Raw genomic sequence first — 13,090 nt, 5'->3', positions numbered from 1 at the left:
GTGTATAGCCAATTTTGCCATCACTATTTGTTGAAGAGGCTGTCTTTCTTTTATACTATGTTTTTGGCTCTCTTATCAAATATTAGATGGCTGTAGGTCTGTGAGTTCATTTCTGTGTCTTCTATTCCACTCGATCTCAGGCCTATTGTTGTGCCAGTAAACAACCTGTTTTTATTAGTATGTCATTGTAATAGGGTTTGAAGTTTGGCATCAATATTCCTCCAGCAGTGTTCTTCTTGCTAAGGACAGTTTTTGCTATTTGAGTTCTTCTGTTATTCCATATGTGTTTTTTTTATTCATTCCTCTATAGAGATAATATTTTTGTTACTCCAAATTATCATGAAAAAATGAACATTTATATGTGAAGAAACATTTTTTTTGAGTTTCTGAGAAATATTTTCTCATTTTAATGGAATATACATAAAGTGATTTTTCACATACTCTAAATATAAATAAAGAAGCAAAAAAATCTAATGAGATACAAGTAGCCATATTTAGATTTAAACCAACTGAGATTTGAAATAAAATTTAGTTTCTGAAAAGAGTAGCAGAGTCAGAAATTAAATAAAGGTAATTAGTATTATTTAAAACTGTGCATAAATAATGCATTCCCTATAAAAATTAGAGCATGCCGTTTTTCGGAAATGGAAAAGTTGATATCTTTTTAATGCATTAATTCTTAAGAAAAATAATCATCTGGACAAAAAGAACAAAGTTAAAGATGTCATATTTCCTGATTTCACAAAATACAATAAGATAGGATTTGGGACCTATACCAGTGATCTCAACATTAAAGAAGTGGAGTAAGGTCGATTTAAAGTTTGTGGATACATTGTGATCCCTGTCTTAAAAATCCAATGACTGAGCATGTAGCTCAGTTACAGAGTGCTTACTTAGCAGGCACAAAGCCCTCTATTCCATCCCCTCCATAGTAATTAATAATTACTAAGCTAAAACACTTAAAATGATGTAGAATCAGCATAGAAATAGAAAACCCAATGGAACATAACTGAGATTCGATAATTAAACACAAAGATCTAGGTTAAATTAATTTTAGATAGTGATGCCAAGTCCATTCATTTGGGGAAAATGTCAATTTAAGAAATGTTGCTAAAATAACTGGATTTCTATAAGCAAAAGAAGAAAGTTGGACCTCTATCTGACACTATATAGAAAATTTACTCAAGATATTCAAAATTTATGAATATAAGAGCTAAGCCATAAACTTCCAAGGAAAAAGGTGAAATTGCTCTGTCCTTGACTTCTTAGATATAACAGCAGGAATATAGATGACAATAACCACAAATATAAATGGGAGATAGTTCACTACCTATAGAATGGAAGAAAGTATTTTAAGAATAGTATATATCTGATAACTGTTTATTATTAAGAATACATTAAAAAACTTCTAACATTAAACAACAAATTGAAAAGTAACCCAATTAAAGAATAGGAAAGGATATGAATATTTTCCCCAGGGAAACATAAATGGGCAACAGTACATGAAAAGCGGTACATCACTTGTCATTTAAAAAATGCAAATAAAAACCATCACAAGCTATCACATTACAATGAATAAAATGTTGATAATGAAAAGGAAATAAAAATAAAAAGATAAATACCAAGTTATATTGAGGATAGTGGAGAAATTTGGAAGATGTAATTTTCTATGAAGTTTCTAAACAGGAACCCATAAAACAGTTTGGTGGCTCTTATAAAACTAAGAATTGAATTAACATATGTATAAGGTTTTCTGTTCCTAAGCATATACCCCAAATATTTGAAAACAGGCAAGTACACTGATATTTGTATACAAATGTTGATTTCAGAATTGCTTAAAATAGCCAAAATATAGAAGTAATATATTTCCAGTAACATTTGACTGGATGAGTTAAAGTTTTGTAATGTGTACACATATATGTGTGTATCATGCACACATGTGCATGGTTTTGTCACAAAAATGAAGTTCCTACCTGGGTGCTGGTGGCTCATGCCTATAATTCTAGATACACAGGAGGTTAAAATCTGAGGATCATGGCTTGAAACTAGCCAAAGAAGGAAAGAACGTGAGCTGTATATCCCCAGTTAACTTCCATAAAAGACGGAAGTGGAGCTATAGCCCAAAGTATAGAACACTAGTCCTGAGCAAAAACTCAGGGACAGTGCATAGGCCCCGAGTTCAAGCACCAAGAACAGCATACACCACAAAAATGAAGTTTGAGTACACTTTAAAACATTTTAAGTGAAATAAAGCAAAGTGATAAAGACCAAATATTACATTCTTCTGTTTTCCTAAAATAATGTGGGATCAGCAAATTCCTATAGACAGGAAATAGGTTAAAGGCAACCAGGAGCTACAAAAGTTAGATGAACACAGAAAACCCTGAAAAAGAGCCACATATACCTCTACATATAAGCACAACTAGCATTTTGCAAAGGTTGACAGAAATTTAAAGGAGAAAGACAACCTTCTCAAAACATTCTATTGGATTAATTAGACCTACATGAACAAAACAATGGATATCATACTAATTTTCATACCTTAGGTAAAATTATCTCAAAATGGACCATTAAAGGTAAAATGCTAAGATTACCACTTTAGAAAAACATTGCAAATGTTCTTTAGAATCTAGAGCTAGGCAAAGAATTATTACAAATAAACACAATCCATAAAAATCCTAATCTGTAAGAAATTAAATTGTATTTTATCCGAATTTCTCTGCAAAATAAACAGAAAAGAGGACAGGGAGACAAATACTGCATTTGGAGAATGTTTGATGAATATTTGACAAAGGACTTCCACTTAGAATTTGTCAAAAATTCTGTAAGAGCAGATAACAATCCAGTTAGAGAACAACAAAATATTTGGCAAGTTATTTTGCTGAAGTTATACAGATTGGGAAGTAAACATATAAATATACATGGGATAATATATCATTAGCCACTGGGGAAGTGAAAATTGCAACTACAAAGAAGTGTAAAATGAAATTCTGTAGTTATTAGCATGACTGAAATAAAAAATTATGGCAAACCCCAAACTGATAATGGAGAGAAATTAGATAGCAAATTTATTTGCTTTGTCATATATGAAATCTGCTTGGTGCCCTTCACCAAAACACAACAGAATTTCTTCTGGTTATCTATCACACAAAGGGTGATTATTAGTTACAACAATCTGGCATTCATTTCAGAATAAATGAATAGAAGAATAGAAAGTTCACAAGGTACAAAGATGATAAACCTTTAAATATATTGATGTGTTTTTATCATGACCTGTTGAATATACATTGAATACATTTATAGAATTACTTTACCCATATTTACAAAAAATACATTTCAAGAAAACACATAGATAAAGCCAGCCTGGGCAGGAAAGTCCATGAGATTCTTATCTCCAATTAACCACCAGAAAACTGGAAATGGCACTGTGGCTCAAGTGGTAGACTGCTAGCCTTGAGCTGAAGAGCATAGAGACAGTGCCCACACCCAGAGTTCAAGCCCCACAACCAACAGAAGAAAGAAAAGAAGAGAAAAATATGTAGACATATTGATCTATGAACCAAAATATCAGAACCTATAAATAGATTCACACATATATACATTCAATTGATTTTTATACCCTTGTAATTCACAGGATAAAGAAACCTTTTAAAAAACATTTCTGCAAAATTTATGCATCTGAATGTCTAAAAATTAAACCTATCATGTGATATCAAATGAAAATGAACTAAAATATATCATAACCAATGTGGAAGCATAGAGATATAAACTTCTAAAAGAAAACAAAGGAAATATTTCTGACTTTAGACTATCAAAAGATATCATTGAAAATACCTAAGTGAACAAACCATGAAAAAACATGCACTGTTAGACATCAACAAAATTGAAAACTCAGATTTTTCTAAAAATAATTCCACAAATGCAGAAAAGGCAAACTACAGGCCAGGAGAAGATATTTGTGAAATTCATGCCTGATAACAGACTTGCATGTAGAATATATAAAGAACACTGCAGCTGAAAAATAATATGAAAAATAACAATTGATAAAAAGTAAAAATTAAGACAGAGGACTCAAGGACAAGAAAGAGATGGCAAATAAGCAAAAGGAATGTGACTGATACCATTTATCATTAGGAAAATGTGAATTGTAACCACAATGGGATACTAGTACACACCTACCACACTACCTAGATTTTTTAAAATTGCAAATACGAGAAAGAAAAGCACATTACTTGCAAGAATACAAATTATGCAGACATTTTAGAAAAGAATTTGGTACTTTCTTTTCAAATAAACATATACTTACCATATGACCTGGCCACTTCAATACTAGTAATTTAACCAAGGGGATCGAAAACATATGTCCACACAAAGAATTTTACACAAATGTTCATAACAGCTTTATTAATAATAGATGAAAATTGGAAAGAATGCAACTGTTTGTCTACTTTTCAATGGTTAAACAAATTGTGATGTCGTTTCAAAATGAATTCTTATTTAGCAACAAAAAATAATGAGCTTACTGATACACAAAACAATATAGAAGAATCTCAAAAGCATTATTCTAAGTATAAGAAGTAAGACCTCTAATTTCATTTATTTGCGATTCTGTAAAAGACAAAATTATATAGAGAAATCAGATTGTTGCCAGGGAATGGGTTTATATTTCTTCCCTCCTAGTCTCTCCTTACTCATTTCTCCTGAGCCACACTGCCCTGATGACCATTCTTCAAACACAGTAGTCATCCTGCTACATTTGGGCTTTTGTACTGGCTATTTCCTTTATCTGGAATGTTCTTTCCTAAATGCGTGGTTGATTTACCTTAACTTCAGCCTCAGTTAGTCAAATCTCACGTCAAGAAGGCCTACGTTTTCATTTTGATTATCTTCTAAATCCTTCCCATATGCTTCAGATATCCTCCTATCTCTTAGTATGTCAAGTAGTTTGTTTGTATTCTAAATCAGAATAGCATGACACAAATGTCTACTGGTCTATCCCAGAACAATGAATAGTAAGAATGTGGGATATTCTAAGCCATCATATTTACTAAATGAGTCAATGTTATATAAATGAGAGTGTGCGATAAAATAATAAATTGTTGGGCTGGGGATATGGCCTAGTGGCAAGAGAGCTTGCCTCGTATACATGAGGCCCTGGGTTCGATTCCTCAGCACCACATAGACAGAAAACGGCCAGAAGTGGCGCCGTGGCTCAAGTGGCAGAGTGCTAGCCTTGAGCAAAAGGAAGCCAGGGACAGTGTTCAAGTCCTGAGTCCAAGGCCCAGGACTGGCCAAAAAATAAAAATAAAAAAAATAATAAATTGTTCTTCCTTTTTCTTTTTATTCTCCTGGGGCTTGAACTCAGGGCTTGGGCACTGTCCCCGACCTTCATTTTGCTCAAGGCTAGCACTTTACCACGTGAGCCACAGTGCCACTTCTGGCTGTTTTTCTTTTTCTAAGTGTTTCATGGACTTTCCTGCCCAGGCTAACGTTGAACCATGATCCTCAGATCCCAGCCTCATGAGTGGTTAGAATTAGCACTCGGCTCTTTTCCTTTTGGTGGCTTGAATTTGCTTTGCAATTTGGTTTCTCTTAAAACATGTAACATATAAGGTTGCTGCTAATCATAAAAACGTAATTTTCTTTAAAAATTCAGGTGTCTTTTGAGAAAAGATCAAGATCTAAAGTAATAATGTAGATGAAAATAGTAAACCAGCAACTTGGTAAATTGACCCCCTGATTCAACTCCTACACTAAGATTTCCTTAGCTAATCCTACCTCAGTACTTTTCCCATATCTATTTACCATGCTATTTCCAGTTTGATGACTTAAGATTTCTAGTTAAGTGATTGCCAAATCTGGACAGTCCTCAGAGTCACTGTACACACTGTATAAAGACAGATAATATAAACTCCCATAAAGAAATACTGAACAGTGTTTATTAGGTATAAAAAAACCAGCATCTACATTAGGAAAAATATTAATTTTTAAATAGTTCCTGGACACATATCAAAACTCTATGCCTAGATTCCAAGTTACTAAAGTTCACTGTGTCACCTTTATCTACAGCATACTGTCCAGATAACAAGATGTTTAATTGCTAACAAGATTATCAGAATGAGTGCTTGGAATGTAGCTTAGTGGTAGAGTGCTTGCCTAACATGCATGAAGCTCTGGGTTTGATTCCTAAAAAAAAGCTGAATGTGGTCCTGTGGGTCAAGTGTAGAACACTAGCCTTGAGCCAAAGAAGATCAAGGACACTGCCCAGGCCCTAAGATACATTGCTGTCAAAAAAAAAAGTTACAATGAAATAAGTCTTTTGCCGGTACCAATGGCTCGCGCCTGTAATCCTAGCTACTCAGGAAGTTGAGATCTGAGGATTGCAGTTCAAAGCCAGCCTGGGTAGGAAAGTCCCAGGAGACTCTTATTTCCAATTAACCACCAGAAAACCAGAAGAATTTCTGTGGCTCAAAGTGGTAGAGCACTAGCCTTGAGCTGAAGAGCTCAGAGAAAGTACCCAGGTCCAGAGTTCAAGCCCCATGAATGACCAAAAAAATTTTAAAAAGATTGTCAGAATGAATCTTTCCATACAATTTTACTTTATAGAAAAGACAAGTTGGTTTCCATGACTCCTTATTAAAATCCCTCATGCTTTTCTCCAAGGCTCAGTGTTTAAAACTTTATGCTCTCAAGTGTTATCAAACTTTATGCTCATTTAAAAAAACTGGTGGCTGCTGGGAGTTTTAGTTACACGTTAAAACATTTAGATGATCCAAGACCAGAATTCTTTCATAAACTGAAGGATATAGGAAATTTGCAATTCTCTAGAAATGTTCAGTTAAATAGAAAAACATTTTCTTTTGGCCAGTCCTGGGCCTTGAACTTAATTTTTTTTGCCAGTCCTGGGGCTTGGACTCAGGGCCTGAGCACTGTCCCTGGCTTCTTTTTGCTCAAGGCTAGCACTCTGCCACTTGAGACACAGCGCCACTTCTGGCCGTTTTCTGTATATGTGGTGCTGGGGAATTGAACCTAGGGCTTCATGTATACAAGGCAAGCACCCTTGCCTCTAGACCATATTCCCAGCCCCAGAAAAACATTTTAATTTGACCAATACTTATATGGTTATAATCATTCTCCATTTCATCTTTAGGAATCACTACCAAAAGAATATAAATTAACAAAGTTTTATGTACAAAAATGTTAATCACAGTGCTTTTTAAGTATATAAATGATGATTGCTCTAAATTTTGAACAATGGATTTAGGTAATACTAAAAAATATAAAGAAACAATAAAATATCAATTACACATATATTACATAGAGAAAAAAATTTTATATGTTCATTTAATATTTTTGAAATAGAACTACCTTGTAATCCAGTGATACCACTCTTGGGCATTTATCCAAATGATTACCAGTCAAGATACAGTAAAGACACTTGCACATCCATGTTCATTACTGAGTAATTCATTATAGCCAAGTTATGGAAACAGCTTAAATGCTCGAGAATGGATGAGTGAATCAAGAATACTGAATTTTACTTATCTATCAGGACGTATCATATTAGTTTCTTTGCAAAGAAATGGATGGACCTGGAAAAAAATTGTTAAGTGACATGTCAGGCTTAGAGAGACAAACAGTACATGTTTTTGCTCATATATGGAAGTTAGTTATAAAAATATAACTATATAGACAAACATATACAGGGCCATATGTATTTATAGACAGACTAAAGTATGGCATATCTAAGTATGGAATTACATGGTGAAATTACTTGAAATGTTAGCTGGTAGTTCAACAAACTGAATACCAGGAACCTAAAATACATTGGTTTTTTTCTGAAGAAGTGAGATGTGGGCAGATGAAAGGAGAGAGGAATGGTAGAGACAGTCACAATAGTCAATGTGTATAAATGAAACTTGGACTAGGAAACTTGAAGGGGTGGGTGGAGTTGGGATAAATAGGGGAGAATAATGGAATTGCTGACATTGGTCAAAATGAATTCTACTCATAAATTGACCTGATGCATTGAAATCATTTTGTTCAACTAAAGATAACAAATTTTAAAAGATAAGGTGCTTTTGATTTTTAAATATTAGTTTAAAACTGTAATAAATACCTTTCTTATATATTCTATTCTCTCCAGCAGCATTGTTAACATTTTTCCTATCATAAAATAATGTTTGGAAAACTCATTATACCTTATTTTTTACTGTTGAGCATTTAGATTGGACGTTGAATACCCTTATACATACATACACATAGCTCTGATTATTATTTTACAGTATCTTTTTGAAGAAGTTATTTTGTGTGAAGATATGCTCTTATTTGAAGCATTTGCTATAATTTACAAAATGAACCCTCATAAAAATTGAACAGATTTATCCACTGTTATCTTACTTTTGCTCTAATAATTGCTTCTATGATTACTTCTGAGGAAATTTTGTATAATAATGGCAGTTAGGGAAGTATATTTTTATCAATTTTTTCTTTTTTATGTACACCACTGAGGTTTTGATGTTTTTATTTAATTACTTGTTTGTACCTTTGGCCTATACATTATGAATACAAAGCATCATTTAAAAATTGTCATCTAAAATATTAATTTAGATATGATGCATTTAACACGTACAATTTCTCACTTTTGTTCCCTCATGTATATAGATTTTCCTGTATGTTTTCTTATACAAGGTCTTTCCTGTGTTTTCTTCTGAATATTATTAAAATTTCTCACTACATATCATTTTAAATCTTAAGAAATTATTTTGCTCTGTTCTGTAGCTGTGTGTTTCTGTGTCTCAGTGTCTGTATTACTTATCACTTCAGAACACAAAAATTGAAAATATTTAATCAGGAAGGAATTTACTAAACATTACTCAATGGTAATTACAAATTACTAAAGACTAAAGGTATTACTCATAATACTTCTTTTTTTTTTTTTTTTTTTTTGGCCAGTCCTGGGCCTTGGACTCAGGGCCTGAGCACTGTCCCTGGCTTCTTCCCGCTCAAGGCTAGCACTCTGCCACTTGAGCCACAGCGCCGCTTCTGGCCGTTTTCTGTATATGTGGTGCTGGGGAATCGAACCTAGGGCCTCGTGTATCCGAGGCAGGCACTCTTGCCACTAGGCTATATACCCAGCCCCATAATACTTCTTAAATATTTTAAGAATGTCAAAATATTCTTGACCATAAATGAATATTGACAAACTTCCATTATCTAAATTAAAAAAGAAAAGAGAGGAGGGCTAAACTGGATGCTCATGCCTGTATTTCTAGTTACTCAGAAGGTGGAGATTGAGAGGCTTGGAGTTCAAGGCAAATGTTTGTGAATTTCCCCATCCATCTCAACTAAGCAAAATCTGAATGCAATGTATCTGCCTTTTCAGCTTTGTGAAAAGCTGAATAAAGGGATCATTGTTGTATTGGATCAGACAGTATTAGAAAGAAAACTGAAAGAAACCAAGCAGAGCTGAAGTCATGGGCCATGCCTTCACTCAGGTGGAGTGCCTCTCTACCAAGCACTCTGAATTCAAATCCTAGCACTGAAAACAAAAATGTATATGGAGACTGCGTGCCAGTGGTTCACACCTGTAATCCTAGCTACTCAGAAGGCAGAGATCTGAGAATTACAGTTCAAAATCAGCCTGGGCAGGCAAATCTGAGAGACCCTTATCTCCAATTAATCGAAGAAAGAGATGGTAGTAGCACTGTGGTTCAAGTGATACAGTGCTAGCCTTAAGCAAAAGTATCTCAGAGACAGCATTCAGGCACAGATTTTGAGCCTCAGGACCAGCCCGTCCTCCCAAAAAAATAGTAGCAGGAAACATAACAAAATATTAATGACTGTTATCTATATATAATATTGGTTTTGAAGTTTTTTGTTTTTTTTCCTCTGGTATGTGTTCTGTGTTTCACAAGGCACATTTATACATGCATTCCTTACAGTTTCACTTATCTTTTAAAATCAATGTTCTAATAAGTGCCAAAATGAAATTAACATAGACAGATATTCATGTAAAAAAGGTTCTGAGATTTTTAGTTGGTCATAAAATTAATGCAAATAATTATAAACTGGATACATAGAAAAATCTACATTAACTTCAGTGTTCAATTTATATACAGTAACAGTTTCACATATTTCCACAAGTTCTGAAGAGAGCCTGGGAAAGCTAGAAAACATTCATAGAAGCTTTACTTTTGTGGTTAAGAGTTCTGTCTTTTACCATATTTATGTTTATTTATTAGTATATAAAATGGTTAAATGAGCCAAGTATGAAAGTCATGACAATACTGAGAGTGAAATTTATCTTTCAGTATTTGAAAACTATTTCAGCCAAGAGGCTGCTTTAGGTCTTTACAAAAAAGAACTGTTCAATTCAGATCCCAATTTATTAATTGGATTATTTGTTCTTTTGTTATTTAATTTTTAAGCTGTTTGTATATTCTGGATATTAATCCTTTATCTGTTGAATAGCTAGTGAATATTTTCTCCTCTTGTATGTGTTGTCTTTTGCTTCTGGTAATTGTTTCTTTTGATGTGCAGAGGCTTTTTAATTCAGTGTCGTCTCATTTATCAATTCTTGTTCTCATTTTCTGGGAAATTGCAATCCTATTCAGAAACTAATTACCTGTATATATAGCTGCTAGAGTTTCTCTATGTTTTCCTGTAAAGTTTTGGGTCTTAACATTGAGTTCTTGATAAGTTTGGAGTTGACATTTTTTGGTACTGGTTGGGAGATATTGGACAATGGACAACTTCCAATCTGCTATATGTAACTACTTTGTCTAGTACCATTTGTTGAAGAGGCTGCCGAGTTTTACATTGGCTTCTTTGTTAAAATTTAGATGACTGTGGCTTTGTTGTTTTTGAACAGAGAGTTTTTGGAAGAAGTACAAATGACTAACACATATAAAGAAATGCTCAGCATTGTTAGCCATAAAGGAAATGCAAACAAAAAATTCAATAAGATTTCATCTCATTTATCCCAGTCAGAATGGCCATCATTAAGAATACAAAAAATATACAATAAACAACAAATACTGGCAAGGATGTAGGGAAAAACGAACTATTATACACTGTTAGTGGGAATAAGAAATATAATGTGTACACTATGGAAATTGGTATGGAGGTTCCTCAAAAATGTACAAAGAGATATATGTATGAGCCCATCATATCATACTTGGCCATATATGTGTAAGAGTGTAAATTAATATACAAGAAAGATTCCTACATCCTCATTTTTATTCAAGCCCTGTTTGCAATAGCCAAAATGCTAGAATCAACAACATATGGATAGAAAAATAAAATACTTGACGGTGTACCATCTAATATCACACAGCCATAAAGAACAGTGAAATTATGTTATTTTCAGGGAAATAGGTGTATATAGAGATTCTAATATTGAGTGATATAAGCTCAAAAAGCTTGATATCGCATGTGTTCACTCATTTGTCAAAGCTGGACCTAAAAATATACATATTCAAGGAAATAACATGTCTATATATTTATGTATGTATATACATTATGTGTAGAACATTATTCTGGCTATCAGATAGTTTAGGAGTTTGAAGGGAAGGGAAGAGAGAAAACACAGTATGGAGGTCAATTAATTTTACAATATATTACAATTTATAAAGATTTATGAAGATCTCAATGAAAGCTATTGATCAGTAGGGATTAGAAAGCAGGTAAGGCAAACAATAGACAGTTACTCTTATTAAACTACAATATATGAGCAGTTATTTTAAGAATATACATGGGAGGAAAAATGAGTATGCTACTGTCACAAGAGTTTCAAAAACCGAAAAAATTAAGTTTTAAAATTTATTTTTAATTATATTTAAGTAGTTATATGAAAGGAAATTTCATTAATGGTATTATCTAGAATGTTATTCAAATAATAGTATTTCAATTACTATAAGGGGTATCTATTATGATACTCTTCATATGGTACTCATAATTCTCTACAAATGACAATACTTGAGTTATAGTCAAAATTCTCAGTGCAACTGCATCACCATAGTATCAAAAGATATCACTTCTCCCAAAATTCATAAAGAGAAAATATAACTATGAATTATTAAATGTCATACAACCATTTTTCAGTGTGATGAAAAATTTGTTATTATAATTCTTGAAAGACATTTAATCTAATGACATTAGCAAATACAAAGCAAAACACAAATTCTACCAATGAGAATGTGAGTTATGTATCAATTTGGTATAAAACTTCCATGTTTAAATCAGAACTGTGTTTGTCTTGTCAATGTATAACTCATGATAAGTTCATTTTGAATCACTTCATTTAAATGACCTATGAGCATTACTGAATACCAATGGGTATAGTAGAAATCACAGGGTTGTTGAATATAACCAGATCAGTTTTTATGAAAGCAAGAGTTCTGAGGTTTTAAATAGGCTGTTACAAACATTAAATCATATTAGTAATCATTAAATAAGTGCTTAATATTTTCAATCTAAACCATTAAAGTGGTACAAACATAAGTTATCCTTGCAGTTTATTTGATTTTTTTTTTGGCCAGTCCTGGGCCTTGAACTCAGGGCCTGAGCACTGTCCCTGGCTTCCTTTTGCTCAAGGCTAGCACTCTGCCACTTGAGCCACAGCGCCACTTCTGGCCGTTTTCTGTATATATGGTGCTGGGGAATTGAACCCAGGGCCTCATGTATACGAGGCAAGCTCTCTTGCCACTAGGCCATATCCCCAGCCCCATCCTTGCAGTTTAATATTTATGCACAGATAAATAATTCAGGGAACAATGAGAAAGATTATATAAAAAATAAGGTGTATTGAGAAGTCAGAGGAGAGAAATTCCTAGTGGATTGGAGAATATAAAGGAATAGGTGAGACAGGATGGAGGAGAATGGTGGAAGAGGTGACTGATCAAGGAGCACTGCTCACTTAGATGGACACATTAAATTGAACCCCATTTATATAACCATTTGAAATTCAAAAAATAAAATACAATAAAAAAGTAAAACTGTATTTGAGAAATATCCAGAATTTGAGTATGAAGCAATATGGGATAACAAAGTTTGATACAGGGATGCTGAAACTGAGTAAGTAATAAAT

Source organism: Perognathus longimembris, chromosome 28, assembly GCF_023159225.1.
Source record: "Perognathus longimembris pacificus isolate PPM17 chromosome 28, ASM2315922v1, whole genome shotgun sequence".
Lineage (NCBI taxonomy): Eukaryota > Metazoa > Chordata > Mammalia > Rodentia > Heteromyidae > Perognathus > Perognathus longimembris.
Note: the sequence above shows the minus strand (reverse complement) of the source record.